The sequence below is a fragment of the Lissotriton helveticus genome, chromosome 3_1 (assembly GCF_964261635.1).
Source record: "Lissotriton helveticus chromosome 3_1, aLisHel1.1, whole genome shotgun sequence".
NCBI classification, from domain to species: Eukaryota; Metazoa; Chordata; class Amphibia; order Caudata; family Salamandridae; genus Lissotriton; species Lissotriton helveticus.
In genome coordinates, this window is record NC_136061.1 from 1,603,254,182 (window position 1) to 1,603,266,725 (window position 12,544).

Below are 12,544 nucleotides of genomic sequence, written 5' to 3' on the forward strand. Positions count from 1 at the left end.
AGCTTCAGTCAGGCGCCGCCATCACCCACGGCGCCAAGCCACGCCCCCGGCCTTCAGTAAGCTAGTGGTCTGGATACCCCACCAGATATTGGGTAGTCTTCCCCAAACTTGGCCATAGCTACAGAACCCCAGCCTACTCGGCAACAGTGATCAGGAGGACGGCCAAGGTCCTAGATATCATCCTAACCATGCAAGAAGTAAAATCAAATATCCTCACTGAGGTTCTGAATCCAGTGCAGGCCAGCCAAATACCCCTATTACCTTTCAATGAAGGCATCATTGACGTCCTGGTGGGCACATGGGGAAAACTAGGATCTTGCCCCCCTAGTGAATAGACAATTGGCAAGACAACACAGGCCTGCTCTTGGGGACTCCGATTTCCTCCTCAGCACCCCACCCCAAAGAGCTTAGTGGTGCAGGTTTCTATCAGTGCTAACGGTAAGGTACGCACCAGCACACAGAGGTGAACCCTAGTGAGCAAAAGCAAAGAGCCACATTTTTAGCCCTCTCCGAAAATCCTCCTCCGAAGGAAGCATCCGAAGTTGATTCCAGGCTTTAGCAGCTTAAAATTAAAATGCTTTACCTCTCCTTCTCAAGAGCTTAGTGTGAGGCGCTACCAACAGGGTGGCAGGCACCAATCACAAAGTTCTGGTAGGGCAATAAGAGAGAAACCTATCAGCAAGATAGCCTGGGCTGGACTGAAACTCTTCTCGGTGGCCCAAAGAAAGAGATTTAAAAAGCATCCTCTTCTTGAAAGGCAACCAATACAGAGATTTTAGAAAGGGGAGATCTAGGCAGCCTCAGGATGAACCGGGAAGCAGCATTCTGCACCAGTTGTAGGCATTCTAGCACGAATTCAGACACCCCTAAGTAAAAATCTTTGGCATAATCCAGCTGAGATGTCACCAATACATGGATCACCATCCTCCTACAATGTACTGGACGGATATACAGAAATTTCTTAAGGGCGCGGAGCAACACAAAGAACATACCAACCAAACAGAAATCTGGGGTTGCATGGAAAGTTGATTTTTAAATTTCACTCCCACAAGTTTGCCACTAAAGATGGAGGGCCGGGCAGCTTCCCACCTGTTGGCTGAGTGGGAGCCAAAAAGAAGAATTTCAGTTTTTTCCAAATTATATTTTATCTGGCTGCTCTGCATCCAATCAAAACCGCCAATATGCAATCCTTGAAAGACTTTTCTACAGAGGAAGGAGATCTTTCGAAAGAGAAGAGCAGCCGGTATCGCCCATGTAGGAAACAATTTTTCATCTGAACGATTCTACCAATGTAGCCAGTGGAAACATATAACATTAAAAATGGTGGGGTTCTGAGAAGAACTATGGGGTGCTCCTTACTGTAGTGTGTTAACGTCGGAAGTAAAAGGTGCTATCTATACCGACTGCCCTCTGGAATCAAAGAATGATTTCAACTTGCCCCACATCAAGCCACTTACCTCCAGGTTCGCTAGAAGTTGTAAAAGAATTGTGTGAGGAATGGTATCAAATACTGCCAATAGAGTGAGTAAAATCAGTGCAGCATTTTTACCTTGCCTCAGAGACATCTTAAAATGATCAGATATTTCTAATTGAGCAATCTCCATGCTGTGACAGGGACAAATCCCTGATTGGCTAGGATGCAGCAACTCGACCTGATGCAAGTAGTCTGAGAGTTTGAAATTTGGCCAGTTTTTCCAGCATTTTAGCAAACACCGGCAACAGAGAGATAGGCCTATGGCTGCTGAAGATGTTAGAATCTAAGGAGAGCTTCTTAAGAAAAGGGACCACCGTAGCAAGTTTCCAAGCAGCTGGTATAACAGCAGATGATAGAGAGAGATTGAATACTCTATTAATCACTTCAAATGCAGCTGCTAACATTGAAGGAGGGCAGAAGTCTGGCCGGGAGCCAGATACGCAATTCAAAATTGTCTCAGCAGATTGCCCTGGGGAAATTGCCTTGAATTGAGAAAAACTATAATAAATAGCATCTGGCCTTACAAGCAGCAGAACATCTTTTGGAATAGGGTGAGTCTTTTGGATGTCAGCAACCTTAGCCTCAAAAACGTCTGCAAGTCCATTGAACAATTCCTGAGAAGGAGCAATCACCCTATTACATGCCTTAGGAAAAATAAGGGATTTAGTGTCCTGGAAAATAACACAAGAGCTTATTGATACAGCACAAATATGTTTCTCCTGTTTGATGGGGGCATGATAATTCCTAAGGGAAGATTTATATCTAATTTTACTGTTCGGGGAATAATTATTATGCCAAGTTGCCTCTAATTTTTTACATGCTCTTCTTTCAGCTCTCCTTACAGCAGCCAAAGAGGAGGAGAACCAAGGGGTGGATACCCATCCCAGCCTCTCCTTCTTTAATTGCAGCAGAGCCAGAGTCACAGCAGCTCTGCCCAACCAAGAAGCCATAGCCTCCACAATTGAATCTACATTATTAGTTAGAGGGGGAATGTTTCTAGCTAGAAACTCCAACCAATCAGTGGACTGGGCCTTATTTCATGCACTGAAAAGTGTGCAGGCAGCAGGGCTGGAGAACAGCTTGAGAAGACCAAGTCAATAATATGACCTGCAGAATCGGTAGGGGAAGCTAAAAGCTGGGACAAATTAAGAGAGACCATGTCTCTGTACAGGTAGCTACCACCTTGTCCAAAGGATCATCAAACTGAAGATTAACGTCCACCAGTAGAGTGAATTTAGCAGAATGCAGTGAGGAGAGGGCCAGCACAGAATCAAACGATTTAATAAAATTAGCAGCATAGCTTGATTGTAAGTAAATTGATGCACCAGAAAGGGACAATTGCGCTGATTGTGAAAGGCAACATTCCAAGGTCTCTACTTCCAGAAGTTCGGGTAGCTCAAAGCTGGCACACTGCTTTGGGTATTTAAAGGCAATATCCACCCCACCCTTTTTATGGGTCATATCCAAATGAATTAGGGAATAGCCATATGGAATTGCTGAGACGATATCAGAAGCAAAATAGTCATTCAGCCAAGTCTCAGTCATAAAGAGCACATCTAGTTCAAGCCTGCCCAGTGCATATTTTTCCCACCCTCATTCGGGCATGCCTCTGCAACTTGTCCAACTTCGTTTCTAAATGGGAGCACCGTAAGACACAAGGAGCAAGCGGCCATGTCAAGGCAAGTTCCTACCTCCAGCCTCAAGGGCAAGACTAAGGCGGCCTGAGTGCAATTAACCCCTGAGCCAAAACTCATAGGCAAACCGATCTGGACATACTGCTCCGGGCAGCATGGCTGCGCTGCCATGGTCTAGACGGGCGTAGACAGACTTGCCTTTGGCGCACCAGCTGTGCATTCTCGCCTCAGCGCTCCTTAAATAGGGCAGAGTAATTTGCTTGTCCAGGCATATAGGGTGTAGCCTGCCCAAACTGGCACCTCCAGTCAACCACGGCAAGGATAAATGACCGCAATGGAGGGGAGCCAAAGCCAGATGCAGAAGGGAGCCCCTTGGTCAAAAATACAACTTGAATAAGCCCCCCTCCGACCACCCAATACTACTCAGTGCAATCTAAAAACACCCAAAGAATTTTTATTTAAAACACAGGAAAAAAACATGTTCTCATACTGTTATAGTAGGCTCTACAGTGGGATCTCAAATGGATCACTGAAATAATATCGAGGGACAGAATATCGACCATCAAAAATATCGTTGACAAAATATCGACAGTCAAAATATCAAACAGGTAAGTACAAAAATATCGAGTTAAAAATATCGTTTACAAAAATATAGTTGTAAAAAATATCGTATTTACTAAAAACAGTGTTAAATTAAATTAATATTAATAATTAATTACTAAAATATACTTAAAATTACTTAAATTAACTTATAATAATTAAATAATTAATGAAAGTAAATAAAAAAAAATTATTTCATATTTATTAAAACATATATATATAGTAACAAAATATAATAAAATAATACCCAAAAACTGACAACTGACCCTGAACCCTAAAAATACCCCTTTACCCAAAAACCCCAAACTGACCCTGAACCCTAAAAATACCCCTTTACCCAAAAACTGAAAACTGACCCTAAACCCTAAAAATACCCCTTTACCCAACAACTGAAAACTGACCCTGAACCCTAAAAATACCCCTTTACCCAAAAACTGAAAACTGACCCTGAACCCTAAAAATACCCCTTTACCCAAAAACCCAAAACTGACCCTGAACCCTAAAAATACCCCTTTACCCAAAAACCCCAAACTGACCCTGAACCCTAAAAATAAAAACGAATTTTTTTACTATCTATATTATATACTTACATATTTTCACTTTCTATATTATTTACAGTCGATATTACTTCACTTACCTTAAAAACGATATTTTGGCTGTCTATATTCTGTCCTGTCTATATTTTGTCCAAACGATATTTTTGACTCGATATTCTGTCCAAACGATATTTTGGAGTCGATATTATGTCTGTGCACCATCTCAAATATCAGGGAACACAGCACCAAGGAAATCTATCAGAATGTATCCATGTGTCAAGGGAGACTATGAAAGATCTGCATTTGTGGTTGCTCAATAGTAATTGGCCCAGCAGCAGACCCCTCTACCTACTACTAGGGTATGCTCAGACGTGAGTCCCTTGCTCACTTTGCTACTGGATTCAAGCAAGCCTGGCTGAAGATGACTGGAATGCCAGAAACCGGTCCTAGGAAGCTTGTTTCCGGTCCAGGGAAGGCATGGCTTCGCAGTTCAAGCTGGACTGTTCCCATGAGGCATAGGGTCAGACTGATTTGCATATGGCCATGTCTGAACTGGGGTGGCAGAGTGCGCTAATGAACGGTGATGGATTAAACCCAGATCTGTTGACTGGGTGTGAGTGTTTGATTGGTCCATCACCACCCCCTTTTGTCCCTCTACCTACTTCACCCAGAGCTAACAGGTGTGATGAATGCATCATTGACAGGTTTGGGGTAGTCATCTGGAAAAGCTGGAGATCAGAGGACTCTGATCTCTGGTAGAGGCTCATCTCCACATTAACTTGATAGAATGGAAGCACTTAACCTGCTCTGAAAGTGTTACTCCTGACCATCAAGAGAGAACAGGTGCAGGTTCTTACAGACAATGTGGCCCCCAAATGACATTGTAACAAACAGGGCAGGGTGAGGTCATGATCACATACCACCTGGCAGGAACTTTAAATGCTAGGGTATATAGACTCAGCTGGTGTATAGCAGATCACAAATGGTAGTTACACTCAGAGGCGGCAAGGGGTGTCTTCTAGGAATAAGGAGAAGCCTATTTACCACAGAATAGTCCAAACCTTTGTGCATTGGAGTTTCCAAAGAAGTAATATCTAGGAAACTCCTTCTGTCTGCATTGGTGATTGGGGGTTCCTGTATGCCTTTTTGCCTCTCCCACTCCTGCTGAGATTTCTGAAAAAGGTCACGAAAGACCGGCCCAGGTAATCCTAGTGACTCCAGAATGGGCAAAGAGAGTGTGGTACCCAAAACATTTGGTCATGAGCATTTGCCCTCCAATCCAGCTGTTCCTTCGGGAGTTCAATCCAGCTGTTCCTTCGGGAGAACATCCTGTCACAATGGTGCGGAGGGTCCAGCACCCAAGTTTATGCAAACTCCACCTCCATGCATGAAGATTGTGCGGCAACAGTTGAGGGGTTTCAGTCTTCTTCAGAAAGTCATCGGTGTTATTGTGTCAGCCAGGCACCATTTCACCAAGTTGGTATATTCAGTGAACTAGAGAACGCTGTTGCTTGGTGTTTTCCCCATCAGGTTTAACCCTTACAAGGAAGTTTGTCAGATATCCTTCTGTTTTGTCTTTCATTGGCCCACTAGGACTTTGGCCATAGTTAAAAGTTATTTATTGGCTCTTTTGTCCTTTTTATGGTTACCGAATCAACTGTCCCCCTTCAAGTCACCTGTTGTGATGTGGTTTTTTTAATAGACTGACCCACATGTTTCCACCAACACATTTTGTAATGAAGCAATGGGACCTTAATTTAGTTCTAAATTCTTTTGACGTGTGCACCATTTGAACCCATGCACATTTGGCCCGTATGCCTCATACTCATGAAGATGGTGTTCCTTGCCATAATCACATCTGCTATACAAGTGAGTGAACTCCAGGCGTTGTATGTTTAACAGCCATACATTTGTTCTTTCCGAACAAACTTGGTCTCTGGACCAAGGCAGCATTTCTACCAAAGGTGGTCACACTTTTTTACATAGGGTAATCTATTACCCTGCCGGCATTCTATGCTCTACCTCATCCCTCTAAGGAGGAGTAACTGCTCCAGCAACTTGACCCGAAGATGCTCTTTCTTTCTATATTGATTAAACCTGAGAACATCAGTAAGATAACTAGCTTTCATTGGCTTCTTTGGAGTGAAAAAGGGAAAGACAATGTGGAAGATACCATCTCACAATGGATTGTCCAATGCATAATTATCTGCCATGTGCTGGCCAAGAAGCTGCCCCCAGAATGGCTACGTGCTCACTCCACCAGCGCAAAGGCTGGCATGCGTGTCAGTCATGGACATTTTTCAGGCTGCTACATTTGCATCTTTCCACACATTAACAAATCACTACTGCCTGGACAACCAGATCTGAAGGGATGGGCACTTCACTTGATCTGTTCTGTGTGATTTCCTCATACATGTCATTCCACCGACCAACCGTCTATTGGAGTACTGTTTTGTAATCTAATATAAGGTGGGGAATCTGCAGTTAGAAGTCTCTATCATAAAAACAAGTTACCTACCTCAGTAATGCCTTTTCCGATTGAGATACTCAATCTAACTGCAGATTCCTCACTGACCCACCCTTCTTCACGTTTTGTGGAATGGACTTTTACAATCCATTAATACATTAATAAGATGGGGATGGAGAAGATTACTCCATTCCCCTGGTGGAGAGACTCCCTACTGAATTTTTAGATGACTACAAAGCTGTCGGTCATTTATCAAACATTGGCATGAAATTTCTTCGGATCACTGACACAATATTGACGGAAACAATATCGACCTACACAAAAATTGACGTTGGAATATCGGAAGCAAGAATATCGACAGCCTATCTACAACATGGTAAGTACAAAAATATAGAAACAAAAATATCGAAGTTAAAAATATTGGAAATAAAAATATCTTTTTTTTTAATAAAAAAAGTGTAAAATAAAGTAAATAATACTTATAAACCAAATAAACATAGTTTAAAATAGTTAATAATGTTTACAATTAATAAATAATACATATACAATAATATAACATTAATTAAACATATACATAAAAAATATAATATAAACTTACCTAATAATTAGTTTTAATAATTATTTTAATAACGTATACATTCTTAAAAAGTATTATAAATTACAAATACATCTACACACATAAAACAATAACATAAATAAATAAAAAATAGTATACTTTCAATATTTTTTAAATTAATAATATACTACGTTATCAAAAGTAATAATACAAATATTAAATAGCTAAATAAATAAAACTACTATTCAAAGTCCCAAAAAAACTACAGTAATGATAACATTAGATAGCGTAACACTTAAAATTACTATTCCAACTTCAGAAAATGCAACAGTGGGGAAAGCGTTGGATAGCTTAGGGATAAAAATTACTATTCCAACTCCAGAGGGGGCAACAGCAGGGAAATCGTTTGATAGCATAGGGGTAAACATTACTATTACAACTCCAGAGGGTGCTACAGTTGGGAAAGTGTTGGATAGCGTAGGGGTTACAATTACTATTCCAACTCCAGAGAGGCAAGTAGGGAAAGCGTTGGATAGCGTAGAGGTAAAAATTACTATTCCAACTCCAGAGGGGGCAACAGTAGGGAAAGCGCTGGATAGCGTAGGAGTAAAAATTACTATTCCAACTCCAGAGGGTGCTACAGTAGGGAAAGTGTTGGATAGCATAGGGGTAAAAATTACTATTCCAACTCCAGAGGGGGCAACAGTAGGGAAAGCGTTGGATAGCGTGGGGGTAAAAATTACTACTCCAACTCCAGAGGGGGCAAGTAGGGAAAGCGTTGGATAGCATAGAGGTAAAAATGACTATTCCAACTCCAGAGGGGGCAACCGTAGGGAAAATATTAATGAATAAATATTACTCACCAAATAATAAATATTGAACAATAAAATATTTTTCATTACAATTTTTTCCATTATTTAAATTAATTCACAATTAAAAAAAATTAAATAAAATTATTTTTCATACCAAATAATACTTTTTATGAAACATTTATTACCAATTAATTAAAAATAATTTCCAATTAATAAAAAATAATTACCAATCAAAACATTCATTGCCAATTAAAAAAAGTAATTACCAAATAAAAAATGAATTACCAATTAAAACAATTATTTACCAATTAAAAACATGAATTAGCAATTAAAAAAATTAATTATCAAATAAAATAATTAATTGCCAATTAATAATTAATTCAAAATAAAATATTTACCCATTCAAATAAATAAAAATAAATCATTAATTAATTATAATTAAATTACTTCCCACCCAATTCCCCTATAAACCCACAACCCGCTCCGGTACTACAACATAAAATTTACTTTAAAATAACATCATTGATATATAAAAATAATACACATATAATTTAAAATAAGTAAAATACTTAACAAAAAATATTACACGTACATAATAAAATACATAACAATAATACAAATATCAATATTAGTAACTTCGATATTACTTACATCGATATAAAAAAAATGGATATTACTTACCTTAGGGTCGATATTCTGTCCAACGATATTCTTGACCTCGATATTATGTACCTTCGATATTTCCAACACAATTTTTTTTGTAGGTCGATATTTCAAACTCGATATTTAGACTGTGCACCATTTCTTCACGGTGGTTACTGTGAATGCTTTTCACTGTTTCGTGCGGGGCTCCGTCAAAATGATCGAGCCCTGCACCAAACAGTTTTCTTTTTTATTTTGAAAAAGAAAATCCCAAAATGAGATCTTCTTTTTGAAAATATAAAAGAAAGTGCTCCCCTCACCCTGGGAGTCATCTCACCATGGCAAGGGGGTATTATTCCTGTTATTAGTTCTTTTTTATTGTCCCTTACCACCAGGGTTTGGCTGGTGGTGGGGGACAGTAAATAAATGGCTAAATGTCTGCCCAGCCTAATTGGGTAGGTAGAAATATAGCCATTTCTCTGATGGCCCGTACTCCATCGGGCCATCAGAGAGGTTTGGCTATGGCAGTGACAGAGTAGTCACCACCATAACCAAACCTTGGTCTACATGCACCTAAATCGGGCAGGCAGACCATTATCTTGGCGGTAAGCATATTCCAACGTCGTAGTGACAAATACATTTTGACTGCTTGAAGGCCCAAAAAGTATCTAGTGACAAGCACACCTCTCTGATTGCTAAATTTGAACTTTTCATGCCCTGGGTTTTCCCGCCAAAACAAACGGCTTTGGGCGTGATCTCGTCCAAAGTCTATCTGAATGAGAGGGTATCATCGGATACAGACTAAAGTGAAGGATTTTGGCTTTGATTTCAGAGACTGAATCCTAAGGTTAAATCTTTTCTGGGATGAAATTTAAGGATTTGTACTTTTATTTCAGAGATTCAGTCCTGAAATAAAATCCTCGGATGAAACTGGATGACTTAAATGACCAGGGATCAATCACTGCCTATAAACTGTAGTGTGCAGTGCCTGTTTAATGGCTATGCCCTTCAGTCAACCCCACTACACATGGCCAAAGGCTGTGTGCAGCTGGGATTGGCTGTTCGCAAAGTGTTGAACTTAGGTCCTGGCCTGAGGCTAGGCCACTGAGTCAACCTTGTTGCACGTGGCTTTCAGCCATGTGCAGCTGTGTTGACTGCCCCTTAATGTTTGGTGCAGGGCCTGAATAGGGTCAGTGCCTGTGACCAAAACCTGCATCACATGGCTGTAGGCTAAGAGCTGCAGTTGTTGGCTACCTGCAAAGAACGATGGAAGCCAGGAGCCAACCCCCTGCTGTGTAAAGCTGAAGGACATTGTTGGGCTAGGCAACCCACAGAGGGCTGGATGAGGGAACACTTGGAAGTGGTATTAGATTAAAAAAAACTCAAAAAAAAGGTTAAAGTAATGTTATTAGTAATGTTATTAGCTTTGGTTAAAACTCTTCAATCTGTGTTTAGAAATGTACCTAAAATACACAGTTAGAGTGCAGTTATGGTTACGAATCAAAACATAAAAAAATGGAAACTTGCAAGTTATGGTTAGAAAAACAATACAAATCTCACACAACAGCCATGCAAACCGTAACTCGCACACCAAATTGAAAACCAATGACCTCCCAATATTCATACAATAAACAAGAACACTGAGGAACGCAACTGTAATTAAACAACAACACAAATCAAACAATTTAATGACACTTCACTCTTCATTGTCGCTGTCAAAATGTTACGGCTAATATGATATCTAATTTCATTTGTAAAATGATTTATTTAATTTGTCAATGAATCTCTTTCATTATGTTTGATGTCATGCTGAGTTGTTCAGATATGAGTTTCTGCAAGATGGCTGGCTGAATGTGGGACATTGAAAGTTCTCCTTGTGTTGTAGATCAAGGAAAAAAGCAGAACACTCAAAACAAATCCCTGTGACCTGATGCTCCTCGCATGTTAGGCAAGAAATCTGACTGCGGGGATGTGGCTAATTTAAGTATGACAGCTCAAGCAAACTTGGATAAGTTTGCTCTTCTATGAGATGTGTAAAATTCCCTAAACTCTCTGAGCCATGTGGCATAATAATAATGTCATCTTTCTCTACCACACACTTCATTGATGCATTACAAATTACCAAATAAATAAATAAATAATGCATGTCCCCATTGCTACAAAGCAAACCCGCAATAATATTAAATGCAAATCAATGACCATGGTAGGACACTCAGGTGCAAAAAGAGCCTACTGAAATATTGCACACAATTGAAGCTGGTTGACTAAAGAGCACCATCGTAAAGGCTGTAAAACGTCCTGTTAACTGGAAAGCAAATGAAAAACTAAACCAACACCGATTTTAATAATAGAAATCAATATAGGAAAGATATTACATAATCTAACTTTTTTAATTTATTTAAATAAAAGTCAACACACATACACCAGAGTAAAAGGCAAAAGACAAAAGGTTCATTGTGGGGGCAGTATTAGAAAATAGCCAACCGCCCTATGTTGTGGCAGGACTATTCCAGAAAAGATTAAGCAGCATTTTGTTTCAGACATTCAACGATGCATAATGTTTTGTGGATCAATTATGTGTAATATTATTGCATTTTTTTGCTTCATTGTAACATTTCAGGTGTAATGATTGCTACATAGAGTAAATTGGGTTACTGGTTGAGAGGTGTGAAACCCTACTCATGCAGCAACCACAATTCTTGTCAGGATGAAACTTCAACATCAACCTCTGATTAATACTCTGGTTCTTTGCAACTAAAGCACTCAGGCCTAACTTAGAGGCAATGTGCAAAGTATTTATGCAGCGCTTCAAATAGTAATAAAGTGAAAACACAACACAAGGAAAATCCCACACCAATTTAGAAAAATAGAGTTAATTTTATTAAATTATTTGGGACCAAAATGGAAAAACTTAAATCAGTAGAAGTGGAGATATGCATTTTTAAATAGTTAAATGAAAGTAGTGCCTAAAAGCACCATGTGTCAACTCGGGTTATCTGTTCGTGGTGGATCTGGATAAATCACAAGTTCAGGATGACTGCAATGGAGTGAGGGGTGAATACAGGGACTAAGTTGGGCCCATTGAACATTTACCTTAAATCCAGTATGTGAAGCAAGACCCTGTCTTGTCTCAAACTTAATGGGGACAAGACAGAGGTTATGATGCTGGGACATCTAGCACCATCCACGATCAATCAGACCTGGCCAGCATGTTTGGGTACTCCCCCAGTCCCCAGGGATGCCATCAAGAGCCTGGGAGTCTGGCTGGACAAGTTCCTGACGTTTAACCATCAGGCCACTGTACTATCTGCCACCTGTTTCGGCCTCATCAGAGTATTGAAGAAGATTCTTCCATTACTACCGTTTGAGGCTAGACAAACTGTGGTCCAGGGTCTGATACTTGCGAGGCTAGACTTTGGAAACGCGCTCTACCTTGGGGCTCCGGACTCCACACTAAAAAAGTTGCAGGTAATTCAGAACTGTGCGGCTCGAACCCTGCTTCAGCTTCCTCGCAGGACCTCTGTGAAGGCCGGACTGACAAGATTACATTGGCTTCCGGTGAAAGACAGGATCAGCTTCAAATCCCTTTGTGTTGCTCATCAATCCTTTTGGGAAACTGGGCCACTGATTAGTCGCCCTGTAATCGCCCCCTATCTTCCCAGCAGACAGCTTCGGTCTACCAACGCCTTAGTGGCTGTTGTGCCAAAAGTTAAAAGGTCTAGATCAGGAGGTCGCTCCTTCTCTTTAAACGTGGCCAAATTGTGGAACAGTTTACCCTTTCATCTCAGGTCCAACGCGGACCTTACCTCTTTTAGGAAAAATC